Source organism: Scyliorhinus torazame, chromosome 18, assembly GCF_047496885.1.
Source record: "Scyliorhinus torazame isolate Kashiwa2021f chromosome 18, sScyTor2.1, whole genome shotgun sequence".
NCBI classification, from domain to species: Eukaryota; Metazoa; Chordata; class Chondrichthyes; order Carcharhiniformes; family Scyliorhinidae; genus Scyliorhinus; species Scyliorhinus torazame.
The window spans coordinates 39,084,477-39,103,537 of NC_092724.1; the positions used below are offsets into that span (position 1 = coordinate 39,084,477).

Below are 19,061 nucleotides of genomic sequence, written 5' to 3' on the forward strand. Positions count from 1 at the left end.
CATCGTCTGCCGCTGGTTGGTCAGGAGAGGTTGCTAGACCCTCATGGTCTTGTTCCTGCAAGGACCGCACATTGGAGTCTTGCGTTGCTTCTATCGTGGAGGCTGTTCACGAGCTCTCTGTGGAGGCTTGTGACACTGGAGTCACTTCTTGTTCATGCAAGGACTGCGCTCTGGAGTCTTGCGTTTCTGCAATTGTGGAGTCTGTCCACGAGCTTGCTGTGGAGACTTGTGACACTGGAGTCACTTCTGGTTCATGCGAGGACTGCGCTCTGGAGTCTTGCATGTCTTCTTTCATAGAGTCGGGAACGTTGAGCGGGACGTGGACCACGCTCTGTGTGGCAGCAGGGCGCTCTCCGTCTGTTAATGTCAGGCTGCAGCATCATCCGGTACGGATAAATTGGGACGTCATATCTGCTGGATTGAAGATCCTCAAATCCGAAAAATGAATCCGCATCTGCGTCGGATTCAATGTGGGGGCCGCCAATGTGCAACCCGAAAGGTTCGTCCGAGTCATAGTCGTATAGGACCACGGAGCTATCATTGGGCTCGCGAGGTCCGGAAACACTGTAAAGATCGTCATCGAAGTATATGAGGTCGGAATCATCGGCTTGTGCATAGGTAACTGCTTGTCGGAGGGTTCTTCGGAGGTCAAATTCATCTCCTGGGTCAATTTGCGGCAATGTGCTGTCATTCCAGGTGAGGGAAGGTTGTTTTACAGCTTTAACAGATTTTTGTTTTTTTTGATTTGGGACGTTTCCCTTTTAAATTGGATTTGGGACGTTTCCCCTTTAAATTGGTGCGGTCTGGGGCCTCTGACATCCTGACGCTCGGTATGTAGCACGTAGGAAGCGACTGTGCATGCTCAGATCGCTGTTCCTTTACCGATGGCCGTTTTCTTGACTGCGCATGCGCAGCATCTCGCGCATGCGCAAACGAAACTTCCGGTTCTGCGCACTGCTCGCGCAACTGTGCTAGCGTGATACCTTTAGCAAGATGGCCGCCGACCTCGACCCAGCCCTCTCTCAGGCCCGGGATTTCGGCCTCTGGGAATTCAGGCTCCGGGATCCCAGCCACGAGGTGAGTACTGCCACTTTTCTTACCTTTACTTGCCGATTGGATTGCGTTTTCTTCACAGTACTTGGAGAATTTGTCCAGGACTGCCTGGTAATCGTACCTTTGCTGCCTCCTGAAGAACCTGAACCTTGTGAATATTTCTCTTGCCCTTGCACCGGCGATGGCGAGGAGAAATTCAATTTTTTTCGCTATCATCCAGGCCTTGGAGTTCAGCTGCCACCAGGAACAATTCGAACACTTGCCGGAATCGCCGCCAGTTTTCGCGGAGATCGCCGTAGCACTGGAGCGGCTGCGGAACCGGGAGCTCTATCATTTTGCCTGGGCACTGCTGGTTGTCTGTGTACACTGAGGTATGCCGGCAGGTATCGATCCACTCCTGTACCATGTGGTGTTGGGTGCTCTGGTGCACAGATGAGCCAACACAGTTGTATGTGGTACAACTCTATTTTATTTTAACTCTTATAATACAGTTCGTTCTGGATACTCTGCACGTGCTGTCTCCCTGAGTGTGTCGTGTAGCAGTTCTGTCCTGGTCCTCCTCTCCAGCTAATACTGACCACCAGGTGTCGTGTTTGTGCTTTTATATCTTTCTGTGATTGGTTGTGGTGGTGTGTGTTCTGATTTGTCTGTTGGTGTGTCTATCATGATGTGTGTGTTTGAATATCATGACATAGGTTAGTAAGGGAATATTAATACAGAAAATACCAGGGAGCAATGGGGATGGTGGAAAGAAATATCAAGCTGTTGTTAAAGCTGGGGTCAGAGGGTATCCTGACCTTTGGTTGAGTGGGAGCTTGGATAAGCATTTTTGTCTGCTGAACTCTGTAAAAAGGCATTAGCAAAGATAAAGAAGTAAGTCACGTTATCTATGTTAGCTAAAGGGTCTCCATGCTTAATAAAGAAGGATGTCATGCTTGAGGGACATGTAGGTTAACAGTAAAGTAATGGATGATAATGAAACAGTGGTAAACTAATCAGGTCAATAATAAAATTATAATAAATTAATCAGGTTGGCTAAGATGTGGTTTCACCCCGTACCACAGGGTAAACTAACATGGTGCAAGACTGGACACAAAAAGGGTATAAGAAGAGTCTTGTGACGTTCAACGCATGACCAAGTGAAGAGAGACTATGGTCAACAAGAACAGAGCTGGAGACAGCGTCCCAATCAACTGGGGAGTCCAGAGCCGGTGTTCCCAAGATCAAATTCTGACTTGCAAAGTACTATTTTGTTATACTAATTGTGCTTCCACTTAATAAACTTACTACTGCTCAGACCAAATGCATTATACCCAGAGTGGTCAGCAATTAAATGTCCCAAACATTGGTTCAAACTTGCAACTCCTGTTGGCCTGTTTATCACACTGGCCATTCAGTACGTCACTGTTTTTGTGTCATGATAGGATACAGAGATATGGGGGGGAAAGGATCAGCATCAAATTGTTTCCCCTTATCCATCTTTTACATGAAACATGCAATGGACGCCTCATCTTCCTGCTCAGGAGGACCTGCAAGATCCTGTGAGACTGATCAAAGAGCCGGAATATTCTCCCATTGTCCTGGCCAACATTTATTTATCTCTCGACCGACACAGATTAACTGTTCATTTATCTCATTATGGTTCATGGGGGTTTGATGTGCTCAGTACCAGCTAGAAGGACAAGGGCAGCAGATGAATGGGAACATCTCTCCATCCTGACTTGGAACTATATCGCCATTCCTTCACTGTTACTGGTTCAAAGTCCTGGAGCTCCCTAGCAACACTGTAGGTGTACCTATGGCAGATAGACTGCTGCAGTTCAAGGTGGTGGTTCTCAAAGGCAATTAGGAATGGACAATAAATGCTGACCTTACTGGCAATGCTCACATCCCAAAACATGGCTGCCATTGCTCTCATAACAATAGTGACTGAACTGCAAAAATAATCAATTGGCTGGAAAACTCTTTTGGATGTCCAGAGAAGGTATATTTGCCAATACTTTCTTTACCATCTCGCAATGTGATGTACAGACTTGCCTCTCAACTGCCTTCAATGCCCTTGTACAGAGACTGATGCCAGGTGCCATTATGAAGATGAGACCCCAATGGGTCAGTGGCTCTTATGGTTTTCCACCTGCTCTAGGCGAATGAGCTTCTCATTTTACTTCCAACATGCTGTGCTTCCCAACCACAGGGTGAAAATGTTTTTAATTTGTTCATGGGACGTAGGCCATCGTTTATTGTCCATGCATAATTGCCCTTCAGCAAAGAGTTTTTACAACAATCTTTGAAGACAGAACAAAGAGTTTTTACAACAATCGACAATGGTTTCACTGTCAACATTAGACTTTTCGTGAATTCAAATGTCACCGTCTGTAATGGCGTGATTTGACCCTGGGCCCCCAGAGCATTGCCCTGAGTCTCTGGATTATTAGGCCAGTGACAATATCACTCTGCCATCACCTCCCCCAATGTTGAACACAACTCCAGTCAAACTATTTCAACATAGCTCAAATAAAATTGAACAGTTAGTTCAGACTCGGCAAGTAAACCACATCCAGTAAACCCAGACTGAGCTGGGTCATAGACATACTGGTGTAGAGGGACCTGTGCTCTGCATTTAACCCGTGCAATATATGATTTGGAATATTTCATGGGTTAGTGTCGAGGGAGCTTTACTCTGCATGTAACCCTCGTTGCACAAAGCCAGTTCTAAGCAGGGGTTGAACACCATTTGTTCCATAATGGGTTTATAGGGTTTTACCCGTTGATCTGTGTACCATAGATGATATAGATGCGTGTGGGTAGACATGCTGCCTCTGAACCCACCTAGACACCACCCCACCCTCCCAAACCATCAGGCAATAAAACCCCACAAAACAAGTAAAGCAATAATCAAATTGAACTCATGCTAATAACTTCCAGAGCACTTTAAGCTCTTAGAAAATGTGACAAATAATCAAAAAATCTCTTGCCCACAAACTCCAGATCAACCCCCTGTAAACACTTCCAGGACAAGGCAACTTGCACAGACAAGTGCAGTTTAACTGGACAAATTGCTCACTGAACAATAAACTGTGATTAGATATAATACACAGCAGCAGACCTACTCCCTGGAATGTGGCTACAGTGGGCTGCTGGCTACAGACATGTAACTGACACAATCAGAAATTCCAATCTCTGCACTGCTGCTATTCCAGCAAGTGACAACGTGTCACGAAGAACAAAGAGCCCAAATAATGTTCATTCAAAGTAGTGTTCTTTTGCATTTGCCCTCCTGAAATGCACTGCCTGCTTCCTGGGGTACTGATACCTGAGCCATCTTTCCAAGAGTGAGCCTCGTCATTGAGTGAAAATTGGCTATTCGACTGTGAAGCCATCACAGCAGAGCCTCATTCAGTTCTCTCCTGACATCCGTGTAACAATGGGCCCCCGTCTGTGGGAAGGATGAGAGAGTTAAGCAGATTCCAGAGCATCTGACTCACTGAGCCTCCTTGTATGTTCTTCCTCATAGTTAGCCAAAGGGTGAGCGGAGTTAGAATGCCCACAGGGTTACCAGTCAATCCATTTCACTTGTCAGAGAAAATGTTTTAAAAAATAATTTCGAGCTGGAAAGTTGCTGCGTGGTAACCCACGGCAATCTGGTTTTCCTCACCCTTTGGCTAACTTCAAAAACAAGAACATTTAAGGAGGCCCAGTTAGACACTAGACATTCTGTTTAACTCATTGATCCCCCCTCCCGCAGATGTGAGCCTAGTCCTATTATACAGCCAGAGTACCCAGTTCCAACACAGAAAATCACTTAATTCCAGATGAATATTGCTTCTCCTAAAGGCCCAGGAGAGGTGCCACCAACACCGTCTGAGATGGATTCTCCGCATTAGCTGGGAGGACAGGGGTACAGAGGTCAGTGTCCTTGAAAGAGCCAAGAGCACCAGCATTGAGGCCATGATCATTCAAAACCAACTCCGCTGGGCTTAGGATGTCAGAGCACCAACTGCCAAAGCAAACCTTCTTTGCCCAGCTCAAGGAAGGCTTCCAAACAAGAGGAGGACAAAGGAAGCACTTCAAACACACCCTGAAGGCTGACCGCAAGAAATGCAACATAGACACCAACGCCTGGGAGACCCTTGCTCAGGAGAGACCTACATGGAGGAAGCTCCCGATTGAAGGGACACAATTCTTTGAGGACACCCGACGGTAACAGGAGGCCCGAAAAAGGAGCCTGAGAAAGGAATAGCAGCGATCTAGAGTCCAAGGACCAATCCCACCCCCTGGAAACACCTGCCAAGAGTACGGTCAAAGAAGCGGCTCTAGGATCGAGTTCATCAGCCATGCAAGAACCCACAGAACCCATGACCAGACTAGGTGGACAATCAGATTCGTTAGCGAGTGATTGTCGAAGATTGCATTTCCTTCGCTGGATTATGGACTTTTCCTCTTCTCTTTGTGATGTTCCATCAACCTCTCTGCTTTGTGGTTTGAGATAATGCCAGAGTCAAGTTGTCTTTGATTAACTAGTTGGGTTTGTTAGCAATCTGTCAGACGGACCTTTCCTTATTTTACTTCAAATTTTCCCCACTTATCTTCGCTCAGGTGCTGGTTCCTCTTGCCATTTGGTCTAGGGAGCCTTGATGGAGTGGGGTCCCAGGGGGTCTCGATTAGGGAGGGGGGTCTCAGGGGACCTTGGGTATCATCCCTAGGCACTTATCCAGGGCCTTTTTCATGCATAAGCTTGCCTTTCCAAATAAAGAGGGCATAACAGGTGAGTCTGACCCTCTCCTCATCCAAGATTCACATACATTCCAGCCGGAGTCAGTGGATGCTGATCAGGAACAGAAACACTAGCTGACTTTGTCCTCCTTAGTCAGGGCGACAGTGGGACAAGTGAAGGGTTGTGGTAACTTCTGATTTGGATCATTTTATTCCCAGTTATTATTAAATACATTGCACTCTATACACACAAACTGTGTCTGGATTTACTCTGCCTGATGCTTTCATGGGCCTCAAAGCACCAGATCATAAACTTAGGTCTGTCTCTGTGCCTCATTCATACAGCGCAGATATAAGCATAACATTGATAAGATTACTCATCGCAGAAGGTTTTTAACTACTAAAGATGCAGATATCTCTGATCTTTCCTTTCAGAGCTACGCACAAATGTTTAGAACGGGGCAGAGTTTTTTCAGCTGCGTGGAGCTGGGAGGGAGAGAAATTTGTGAAAATGATGTCACCTGCTTCTGCCCCTGAGCGATGTGTCAGAGGCAGGGTGAGGATGGAACCGGCTACTCACCCAGCAGGCACAGGGAGGCAATTAAATGTCCAATTGGGGGAAGAATGGCACACTGCTTGGATCTTCCCGATAACAGATGAAGCCCTGGCAGTTGCCTGAAGGCAGCCTCCGAGCCATAGTCACAGGCCAGGGGTCATGGGTCCAGCGAGTCTGCTTCAATTACCACCATCTCCCAGAGCTACAGATCCTCCCTTCCCCAATCATTGCCAGGTAAGCATGCCTACATTTTTATGTCTCCAATATTTTTTAATTCTTCAGGGGATGCCTCCATCTTAAGGTGCCCTTGCCGCCTCTTTCCTATATGAGGATTGCCCACCTCTCTTGTTGGGATTTCAGGCTGCCCACAGCCTCGGACATCCTGATTGGCTCTCGCACCTCATGAGCATGATGGGAATTAATTGGTCCCCTCCAAGAATATTGTGCAGACATTTGAGACTTGGGACACAAATAGGGGTTGGGGTTTGATCCCCGCATCCAATAATCTTCGAAGGTGTTAAGATTCCAATGGCTGGAATAGCAAGAACTTGCCCATTAGCTGGTTACTGTCAAGTCACTGATGCCCCACCTCCGAGGAAGCAAGATGGCACAGCGGTTAGCACTGCTGCCTCACAGCACCAGGGACCCAGGTTCAATCTCTACCTTGGGTGACTGTATGGAATTTGCACGTTCACCTCGTGACTGCGTAGGTTTCCACCGGGTGGTCCAGTTTCCTCGCACTGTCCAAAGATTGTTAGGTGGATTGGCCATGCTAAATTTCCCCTTGGGGTCCAATGGTTAGGTGGGGTTACGGGGATGGGGCAGGGTGGTGGGTCTGGGTCTTTCGGAGGGTTTGTACAGACTCAATGAGTTGAATGGCCTCCTTCTGCACTGTTCAGATTCTATGATTGAAATCCGAAGGACACATTCAAAAGCTGATCTGAAGATAAAAATTAAAAATAGCCTCCACGTTCCATATCCTATACACGACCTGAAATGTTATTTCTTCAACTTGAAACAACTAGTCAGTCTGACCACCCCTGTGCTTAATGGAAACAAAAGTGATGTTTCCAATGCTGGATTGCCAGTGTGTAGAGGAACAGGGAGCCGGTGTGCAGTCCCGGACCAGCATAATTACCTACGATGCTTCATACCTGCTGCTTGATGTCACTGGCTGTAACTCAATCTGGATGTTGAAGGACATGAAGAGGAATTGCTCCTGTAAAATTAATTAACTCCTAAACAAGGCCTGAAAATCCACACGGCCTTGTTCAGACTCATGCACAGATTGGAAAGTTCCACTCGTCTAATTTACTGAGGATGGAGTTTCCACTTCCAATGAGGCAGGCGATTTCCCAGGAATGTCAATGTGCTCATTGTATCCATCTTTCACTGCTTTCCTTGGCCCTGCTCTTCAAGGCTCTCGTATCCAATTGTGGCTCATGAGCGTGGTGCTCCTGCACTGATTAATAATTCACCTCCTGGTGATTTTACACCGCAACCCCACATGGAATGACTGGATTATTAGTCTTTGAAATATTGTTGCAGATTTCTACAGGGATTTAATTGCTCCCCCTTTGCTTCTTTTCTTTTGAGCCATTTTCACCTTGAGAAACTGCAGATTCTGAGAGCTAAACCCCATCACTGCTGGGTGCAGTGAACATGATCGGTGTACTGCCAGGAGTCGACCCAAAGTCCTGCTATGGGGAGCACATTTGGAACAGGCTCCAGGTGTTGGGCTTCAAGAAAAAGTGAAACATTTTTTGGGAGACCTGTGTCGAGAGATCAGCTTTGTGCGGAGATCACCTGTGCAGAGCCACCAGCACAACAGACCACCTGCATGCAATAAACCCCCTGTCCATCAATTATCAATGACTTGGTGATAAGGCAGCATAAGAACAGCTGCCTAATAACAGCACCCGAAGCCAGTTCGAAAGGTTCTCATTATAGACAGGATTCCTGTCCCAGCAGAAATTGTTAACGGAGTTTGTACAGGTTAGAACATTGCTTCGTCCTCCCCATCTTCGCCCCCCCACCACCAGAAATCAAAACAGCATTTTCCCAGTAACCCTGGGGATATTTTTCTCCATGGACCAAGCAAACAAAATGGGCTGAATTCTTCCGCCCCGCCACACAAGATCGCCACGGGCGAGACGCCGGCAATGCAAAAATCCATTGACCTCGGGCAGGATTCTCCAGACACCGGGCGAACGTGGCCAGAAAATCCTGCCCAATATCAATAATGAGGGCAGATGCTAGAATGAGACAAATAAACGTCAGCCCTGTTTGCTCTCACATTGGCGAGACCAGGCTGACACTGCGACAACGGTGAACGGACATCGCACAGCAATCGCCAGGCAGGAACACTTCAGCAGTCAAGGGCATTCAGCATCTGGGGCGAAATTCTCCGGAATCGGCACGATGCCCGCCGACTGGCGCCCAAAACAGCGCAAATCAGTCGGGCATCGCGCCGCCCCAAAGGTGCGGAATGCTCCGCATCTTGGGGGGCCGAGCCCCAACCTTAAGGGGCTAGGCCCGCGACGGACGAATTTCCGCCCCGCCAGCTGACGGAAAAGACCTTAGGTGCCCCACCAGCTGCCACGGAAATTACATCTCCGGGCGCGCATGCGCGGGAGCGTTAGCGGCCGCTGACGGCATTCCTGCGCATGCGCTGTGGAGGGAGTCTCTTCCGCCTCCGCCATGGTGGAGACCGTGGCGAAGGCGGAAGGGAAAGAGTGCCCCCATGGCACAGGCCCGCCCGCGGATCGGTGGGCCCCGATCGCGGGCTAGACCACCGTGGGGGCACCCCCCGGGGTCAGATCGCCCCGCGCCCCCCCCCAGGACCCTGGAGCCCGCCCGCGCCGCCTTGTCCCGCCGGTAAGGTATGTGGTTTAATCTACGCGGGCAGGACAGGCATTTTAGCGACGGGACTTCGGACCATTCGGGCCGGAGAATCGCTGGGGGAGGGGGCCCGCCAACCGGCGCGGCGCTATTCCCGCCCCCGCCGAATATCCGGTGTCGGAGAATTCGGCAACCGGCAGGGGCGGGATTCACGCCAGCCCCCCGCGATTCTCCGACCCGGCGGGGGTTGGAGAATCTCGCCCCTGATCTTTGGGTAAGCGTTCTCCAAGGCGGCCTCCAGGACTCGCGACAACGCAGAATCGCCGAGCAGAAACTGATAGCCAAGTTCCGCACGCATGAGTACGGCCTCAACCTGGACCTTGGATTCATGTCTCATTACATTCACCCCCCACCATCTGGCCTGGGCTTGCAAAACCTTACCAGCTGTCCTGGCTTGAGACAATTCACACCTCTTTAACCTGTGATTATCCCTCTCTCCAGTCGCACCGTCTGGACCTGTAAAGACTTAATTATCTGCAAAGACTCGCATTCAAAGTATCGTCTTGCATCATTGAATTTGTCTATATATGTGTTTGCGGAACTTACCTCTTCATTCACCTGAGGAAGGATCTGTGCTCCAAAAGCTAGTGGTTCCAAATAAACCTGCTGGACTTTAACCTGGTGTTGTAAGACATCTTACAAGGCTCTCACATTGTAGTGGTTCAATAATGCAGTAAGGGTTAACACTACAGACTGGGGTGCAGGTCAGCGTTACGATCTGGATTACGAGTCAGCGTTACGGTCTGGGGTACGAGTCAGTGTTACGGTCTGGGGTACGAGTCAGTGTTACGGTCTGGGGTACGGGTCAAAGTTATGGTCTGGGGTACGGGTCAGTGCTACAGACTGGGGTAAGGGTCAGCGTTACAGTCTGGGGAACGAGTCAGTGTTTCTGTCTGGGGTATGAGTCAGCTTTACGGTCTGGTGTACGCATCAGCGTTACTGTCTGGGATACGGGTCAACGATACGGTCTGGGGTACAGGTCAGTGTTACGGTCTGGGGTACAGGTCAGTGTTACGGTCTGGGGTACAGGTCAGTTTTACGGTCTGGGGTACAGGTCAGTGTTACGGTCTGGGGTACAGGTCAGTGTTACGGTCTGGGGTACAGGTCAGTGTTACGGTCTGGGGTACAGGTCAGTGTTACAGTCTGGGGTACAGGTCAGTGCTACATACTGGGGTACGGGTCAACATTACGGTCTGGGGTACAAGTCAATGCTACATACTTGGGCACGAGTCAGTGTTACGGTCTGGGGTACGGGTCAGTGCTACATACTGGGGTACGAGTCAGTGTTACGGTCTGTGGTACGAGACAGTGTTACGGTCTGGGGTATGAGTCAACGTTACGGTCTGGGGTACAGGTCAGTGCTACAGACTGGGGTACGAGTCAGCGTTACGGACTAGGGTACGAGTCAGCGTTACTGTCTGGGATACGGGTCATTGTTACGGTCTGGGGTACGGATCAGCGTTACAGACTGGGGTACGGGTCAGCGTAACAGACTGGGGTACGGGTTAGTGCTGCAGACTAGGGTATGAGTTAGCGCTACAGACTGTGTATTTGTCTATGTCCGAGCATGTAGAATAGAGGCGATTTGATGGTCATACTGTGCCCGAAAAGCAGCGCGCCGCGGTGCAATGTGGCCGAGAAAAGGCGAGAGGCCCTGCTTCCGGAATCTACCCGGCTCGCAATGCCTCGTGAGATCTAGTGCAATCTCGCGTGACGTTGCGATGTGAATCCCACCCATTTTGGGTGGGATCACTTTTTAGCAAATCTGCACATTAAAGCAAGACAGCTAGTCTCACTTTTTAAAATAAATTTAGAATATCCAATTCATTTTTGTTTTTCCAATCAAGGGGCAATTTAGCGTGGCCAATCCACCTATCTTTGGGTTGTGGGGACGAAATTCACCAGGGGAAATGTGCAAACCCCACACGGACAGTGACCCAGAGCCAGGATTGAACCTGGGACCTCGGGCCGTAAGGCAGCAGTGCTAACCCACTGCGCCACCGTGCTGCCCATAGCTAGTCTCACTTTAATGTGCAGATTTCCAAGGTACCCGAGGCGTGGGATCAATCCCCTTCACCTCGGAGACTTTGCGCAAGCACCGTTCAATACTGGTCTCCACAAAACGGGGAGCAAATGGAACAGCACTTGTGGGGGTCTCCCAGCGGATTAGACTCATGCTGTACAAACAATGCCTACTGTACATAGGGAAGGAAGGAGAGACTGCAGAATATAATGTTACAGTTATAGCAAGGTGTAGAGAAAAGATCAACTTAATACGAGGTAGGTCCATCCAAAAGTCTGATGGCAGTAGGGAAGAAGCTGTTCTTGAGTCGGTTGGTACGTGACCTCAAACTTTGGTATCTTTTTCCTGACGGAAGAAGGTGGAAGAGAGTCTGTCCGGGGTGCGTGGGGTCCTTAATTATGCTGGCTGCCTTTCCGAGGCAGCGGGAATTGTAGACAGAGTCAATGGATGGGAGGCTGGTTTGCATGATGGATTGGGCTTCATTCACGACCTTCTGTCGTTTCCTGTGGTCCTGGGCAGAGCAGGATCCATACCAAGCTGTGATACAACCAGAAAGAATACTTTCTATGGTGCATCTGTAGAAGTTGGTGAGAATCGTAGGTGACATGCCAAATTTCCTTAGTCTTCTGAAAAAGTAGAGTCGTTGGTGGGTTTTCTTAACTATAGTGTCGGCATGGGGGGGGACAGTGGCTTTCCGAGGGTTGACCTTCGAGAAGGCTGCTCTGACGTTGGTCATATGCCCACACAAATTCATTCGTCCCCCAATACACAAAATTACTTTGCCAACATTTAGACTGAACTCCTCCACAACGCAAGACAGCTTGAGTGAAGCAAAATCAGAGATAACATGTTGCCTCTGCAAATGTTTGTTGGTCTCGCATTCAACACAAATGAAATCCGTTTCTTCTGTGAATAGAAATTAGTGGCTGCCTTCCCTGGTGTACAATATGGGCCCAGACCACTCGAAACGCAAAGGGCTTTAAAAGAGGAGAAATGGCATTTTGACAGAAAAATTATCCTTTCTCCTGCAGATCGTGAAGTTGTTAGATTGTCAATGTGTCAACCAGAGTTAATAACATTGATAAGGGGACACAAAGTTCACAACACAAGTGATGACTCAGGTTTAGGATGTGCTGCATCCAATGGTAGCACACACATTTGTGGAAGATGGAATTCTGAAGAGGCAGCAGGAGCAGGAAGAAATTAAATTAATTATTTTGAATTGAAAATGTATTTCTTTGCCTTGCATATTTAAAGCACAGCCCCCTTAAGGGGGCACACCTGGCGGCCCATGTGATTGGCTCAGAGCAAATCATGCAGGAGCATGCAATTTCCAGCCAATAGCGAGGTAGCGTGGGAACCTGGGAGTAGAGACTAGCGCAGTGTGAACCGCAAAAGCGTAGAGACAAGACCTATTCCAGTGTGTTCTGTAGCTGTACATACACCAGCCTTTGTCTTTTGTTAATAACCCCCTTTGTTACTACTGGAAGCCTCCGGAATGTTGTCTCGAGCCCCCCATTGGCGATGAGATAAAATGTTCGATCACAGCCTGCAGTACTTTGTGATTCATGGGGAGAAGGAAGGATCAATTGGAAGAGAAGAAGTGCTATCAAGTGTAGGGAATCATAAAAATGGCCATAATAAGTAAACTATACCGTTTGACCAAGGGGTTGAAGATTGGAGCCAGTACATCGCGATTTCTTCACCGTCAACGAGATCATGGGGGAAGACAAGCAAAAGATGATCCTTCTGACAGCTTGTGGGCCCCAAACTTACAATTTAATAAAGAACCTCACATCCCTGGAGGCATCCAACTCAAAGTCCTTTGATCAGATAGTCAAGCCAGTCAAAGAACATTTTAACCCAAGGCCCTTTATTATCCTTCAACGTTATAAATTCAACTTCGCAGTCAGGGACCCCAATGAGTCCATCTCAGCCTTCATAGCCAGGCTTTGTCAACTTGCTAAGCACTGCGAATTCGGGACCGTGGTTATCGATATGCTGTGCGACTGGTTAGTGGAATCCATAATCTCAATGTCCAAAAGAAACTCCTTGCTGTAATTTCCAGAACGTTGGAAAAAGTGATTGAGAAAGCTCAGGCGGCAGAGTGCACTGAGCTCCAAAGATGAAGGGGAAGTCAGACAAGGTATGAGACGGTATGGCCGCAAGGTGTGTGGCAGGGTCAGCAGGGACAGCAGAGAGCCAGACCAGGTTCTCAGGACTGGAGTCAAAGGACCGGGAAAAGAACCTAAGACAGAGGTTGACTATTATCGTTGTGGGGAGGGGGGCATCCCCACGAGAGGATTAAAATGATCCTAAGTGTGAATGGTAAACCCTTGAAAATGGAGGCCGATACCAGCGCCTTAGTGACAGATATAGGAGAGCAGACATCCAAGTATATTCGCGACGGAGCACAAACTTTAAATTTGAGCAGCACCACAGCCAAGCTTTCTACTTACACTGGGGAAACCGTGAAAATCCTTGCGACCAATAACACACCAGTGATGTACAAAGAGCGAGAGACCCATCTGCCCCTGGTCGTCCTGGAAAGGCACAGACCTAGCCTAGTGGGAAGGGACTGGTTATCGTGAATCAAACTTAATTAGCTGGAATTTTTTTATATTTCCAACACCGTCGTTCAAGGTGTCCTAAGAAGATACAAGGACATTTTTCACCGTGACTGGGCCAGATTAAAGGACTCAAAGCCACAATTTATGTCAATCCGGATTTAACACCCATGTTTTTAGAGCCAGACCAGTTCCCTATGCCTTGCATCAAAAGACAGAACCTGAATTTATGAGATTAGAAGAGCTCGACAGAGGACTTCCGGTGACAGCGGGCAGGAGGCAGCCGCAAATTGGAAGGCTCCCATTCGGGAACGGCATTTTCGGGGTTTAACGCCCGGTCCCGGGGCAACAGAGGCGGCAAAAGCAGGGAGAAGGCACAGTGAAGGGAAATGTCGAAAATAAGTTTAAAAACGGCCGTGAAAAAAGCGGCTGAAAGTCCGTTGGGGAGTGGGAAGGTCACCGCGGGTGTCATAATATACACCAGTATATCATGGTGCAGACACACACACTGATGGACACACAGCAAGACCAATCAACACACACAACACTGCAGCCAATCACCAGTTAGAGCACACTCACTATAAAGACAGAGGGCATCAGTTTTCCCGCTCATTCGGGATGCAGCCTCTCAGAAGGACAGAGCTTACAGCTTACAACACAGATCTTCACCATGTGCTGAGTGCATAGACTGGTTAGGACAGGCATAGGTCTTTAGTTTAATCTAACATCGTGTTAACCCACAGTGAAAGTACGTTCAACAGTTTCTAGCTTAATAAAATAGTGTTGTACTATTACAAGTGTTGGTAGCCTGTCTATGTTACTGCTAAGGTAAACGCAGTCTCCACAGATCCAGAGTACCCAACGCATCATGGTACCAGTAGTTGAGGGATGTTAGAACTTCTTAGACCTACCTGCAAGTGATCTACCTTCCACCAACATACAGCCATCCTGCAAAATGGACAGCGTCCGCCCGCCGCCGCCGCTCCGCATCACCGATAACCTAGGCGCCAACTGGAAGATATTCAAACAACGCTTCCAGCTCTACCTTGAAGCCACAGACTGGGAAGCTGCCTCAGACACCAGGAAGATCGCTCGCTTCCTATCCATGGCCGGGGAACATGCCATCCACATTTTCAATTCTCTCACCTTTGCTGATGAAGAAGATAAATCAAAATTCAAGACGGTCCTCCTTAAGTTTGACAGTCACTGCGACATCGAGGTGAATTAAAGTTTCGAGCGCTATGTATTCCAACAGCGTTTGCAGCGTAAGGATGAACCTTTCCAGTCCTTTCTCACCCACCTCCGCATCCTTGCGCAGTCCTGTAATTACGGGTCCACCTCCGACTCCATAATACGCGACAAGATCGTTTTCGGTGTTCAGTCGGACCCCTACGCCAGCAGCCCCTCACGGTAAAGCAGCTCACCCTAGCGATTGCCATCGAGACCTGCGTGCTACATGAACACGCCACTAGTCGGTATTCCCACATCCAAGCGGCTGAAACGGCGCGGCAAGGTCCCCACGAGGCAGAATGGGTCCAAGCAATCGAGCAACTCCAGGGCCTCAGCCTGGATGAGGGTGGCCATTTTGCGTGCTTTTCGCGGACTCCCGCGCTTGTGTGCACCGAACGAGGGGACAGCGACGTCGACGAACGTACTACGCAGGCGCGCACCACGTACGGCCACGCCACGCATGCGCGGTGGCGCAGCGAGCATACTGACGCTAAAACATGCGGCAACTGTGGCTCCGCCCATTTAGCGCAGCAATGTCCTGCCAAATCCCGACGATGCCTGCAATGTGGCAAACTTGGCCACTATGCTGCTTTATGCAGATCAGCTCAGCCTGCCAACTCTCGGCGCTCCAGCCAGCCTCGCAGGAATGTCCGGGCCATTCAACCCACGGTCACAGAGCCCGATTCGGACCTGCTACCCGATATTGACACCGAGGACCCGAAGGCGCCTTTTCGAGTAGGTATCATTACAAAAAACAGGGTGTCCCCGAAGCAAAGAATCCCGCCTCTACCAGTACACAGCATCGATCCGGACGATGAGTGGTGTGCCACCCTTACGACTAGAAGACTAGAAGCTACAGCTGTGCATGTTGTTTGGGAAACTAGATGTCGATCTTTTTGCATCACGTTTAAATGCACAGGTAGAAAACTATGTTTCTTGGCTTCCAGCCCAGGGCTCCATGGCAACAGATGCTTTTTCAGTCACCTGGTAAAAGCTATTTTTTCTATGTATTTGCCGCTTTCTGCCTGATAAGCAGATGCTTACAGAATATTGAAAAGAAGGAAGCTGATGGTTTCATGATAGTACCAAGATCGCCACCACAACCAAAGCAAGGTTGTTAAAATTCTAGTGTAAGGAGAACCAGTGATATTCCCATCAAAGCATTTAATTTCTCAATGCACTTCAACAATATGCCACCCGCTTCATTGTCTTAACCTTATGTCAGGAAAAACTTACAATGAGAGGATCCTTCAGCACAAACTGCCGACACCATCCTATCTACCTGCTGGCCATTGACCAGGAAGCATTACACTACCTACATCAAGCGATAGGTTTTTGCCATGGACAACAAATAATCCACTGCAATCATTTGTGGAGGCTGTTTTAGAACTTCTCACCTCATTATTTCACAGACCTGGGCTCCAGTGAACACAGCAAAATCAACTTGGTCTACTCTACTTTGTATTGCCAGATGGACACACCTTGGGCGCTTAACCACTGGTCACTTGTTTTGTGAAAGGTGCGTATAATCTCGAATAGTGCCAAGATCAAATATCGCATTGGATGTGAAGCCAGTGCAAGACTACTTCTGAGATCTTTTACCTGTTTCGGCACTTAGTCTTCAAGGTTTGTCAATGGAGGTATGTACGCAAATTGCTTTGCTGTCTGTAAAACAACAGCAGACCATACATCTACTACAGACAAACAATATGCAAAAAAACTTCAACATCCTTTATTTTTCAGGTGAATGATCTTTTTAAGCAAAGCAGGAAAAACTGGTTGCAAACTTTTGTGCTGATAGCATATCCATCAGACCCATGTTTGTGTGTCTATGAACTTTTGTGAGAATACTTGTTCCGTACTGAACAGAGAAATGCCTTTCTGTGAGTTTTAAATGAGCACACAACAGGGAGACCATGGACACTGCATTCAGATGGATCGTGTCATAATCAAATCTGGAATCGACGTCAATGTGTTCAAATCCCATTCTACAAGTTAGCCAGTAGTGAACATTACCCAACACCTGGGATGGAGCGCTGAAAGAACTTCTCCAACATTCTACAACAAACCCATTGAAGACAGTGCAAATATCTTAGCAATGGCACTCTTGCAGGATTAGAAAGTAAACTTATGTCTCAGGGACATGCTTGTAAGAATAGTGTTTTTTGAATTGGAAGCAACTTGATCCACAGGAGGGGGAAGAAACTATAGCCTGAAGCTTCTGAGCTCGGGGTACCGGAACTGGGACCGAATGCCAAAGACGTGCGGAAAGATCATCTGCCTCTGCCCCTGCTTCCACCCCGAAGTCCCCAGGTAAGGAGTGCAAGGCAATTGCCTGAAAAATTCAAACTTCCATTGGGCAAGTGCCCTGGAATGGGAACCATCCAAAAGTACAATATAAATCGCAAACTCCAGATGGCTCCAACTGTAATAGTTACCCAGAAAAAGTTAGAACAACTAAAACCACTTCTAAATTCTGGATAACTATAATACTGATCTCCCCTTCCCAACACCGCCCCCCCCACCCCACGGGTTTCCCCACCCCCACCACAGGATTACCCAACCCCCTATGGACCACCAGACTTCCCCCACTGCCTACCACCCACACTGACCAGTTGACCCCCTACCCTCTCACTGCCCAACCGACCGCACCCCTACCCACCAACACCCTACCCAATTAGCCTATAAATGTACCTTCTCCTGGCTTCTCAAAGTGGCTGGGCCATGAAACGTATCTGCTTTACTTCAGCTTGTGCCGTAAAAAAAAGGGGCGGTGGTGTCCTTACCTCGGCACAAGGTTTTGGGAACCCCACTGCACCACAGTGTGCTCACCCGGCCCGAGTCGGGAGGTCGGGCAAGAAAGGAGCAGTATCATTTCCAGGTAAGTAAATCGAAGCAGAGCGACAATCCGATTGGATTTCCACCCCACGGTACTTAAATTTTACAAGACATAAACCGGTTAAACGGAATAGAAAATAGGAGCAGGAGGAGACCATTCGGCCCTTCGAACCTGCACCACCATTCAATTTGATCATGGCTGATCATCCAACTCAGTAACCTGTTCCCGCTTTCCCCCCTATCCTTTGAACCCTTTAGCCCCAAGAGCTATATCTAATTCCTTTTTGAAACATATGGAGCTGGATTCTCTGCTGCGCCAGCAGCATCCCCACGCCCGCGGGTTTCCCTGCAGTGTGTGGTGGCCACAATGGGAAATCCCATTGGCAGGTGATGGGAATGGAAAATCCCGCTGCCAGCGAGGGGGCGCCGAACAGGAAAATGTGGCTGGCGGACCGGAGGAACCCGCCCATAATGTTTTAGCCTCAACTGCTTCCTGGTGCAGTGAATTCCACACACCGACCTCTCTCTGGGTGAAGAAATTTCTCCTCATCTCAGTCCTAAAAGGTTTATCCCGTATTCTTAGACTATGACCCCTGGTTCTGGACACCCCCACCATCAGGAACACCCTTCCTGCATCAAACCTGTCTCGTCCTGTTAGAAGTTTATAGGCTTCTATGAGATAGAAGGCATATGGCATGCTTGCCTTCATCGGCTGGGGTATTAGAGGATAAAAATTGGCAAGTCATCTGCCACTGTATAGAACCTTAGTTAGGCCAAACTTGGAATATAGATTTCTAGTGCGGCCGGCCCCCAGGATTCTCTGTCTCGCCTGCCAGGCAATGGGGTTTCCCATTGTGGGCAGCCCCATGCTGTCGGGAAATCCCCGGGCTCCCGGCGAAATAGAAAATCCCAACAGCGGAGATTCCAACCCATAGTGTTCAATTCTTTGCACCGCACTACGAGACAGATGCGGAGCTTTGGAGAGGGTACAGAAGATGTTTACCAGGATGTTGTTTGGAATGGAGGGCATTAGCTATGAGGAGAGGTTGGATAAACTTGGTTTGTTCTCATTGGAACAACGGAGGTTGAGGGGCAAACTGATAGAAGTCTACAAAATTATGAGAGGCATGGACACAGTGGATAGTCAGAGACTTTTTCCCAGGGTAGAAGAGCCAATTAC

At 48.6% G+C, this 19,061-nt stretch overlaps 1 protein-coding gene across 4 annotated transcripts in view; it reads right to left on the reverse strand.

Annotated features, from left to right (window-relative positions):
- kank3 (KN motif and ankyrin repeat domains 3) overlaps positions 1 to 19,061 on the reverse strand; it is a 130,081-nt gene that overhangs the window by 69,571 nt on the left and 41,449 nt on the right. Inside the window, exon 2 of one of the 4 annotated variants that reach the window (XM_072482613.1) lies at positions 4,367 to 4,489. The exons of the other annotated variants lie outside the window; for them this stretch is intronic. The gene's annotated coding sequence lies outside the window, so the exon portion shown is untranslated. The remainder of the gene's footprint in view (positions 1 to 4,366; positions 4,490 to 19,061) is intronic. 4 annotated transcript variants of the gene reach the window in all.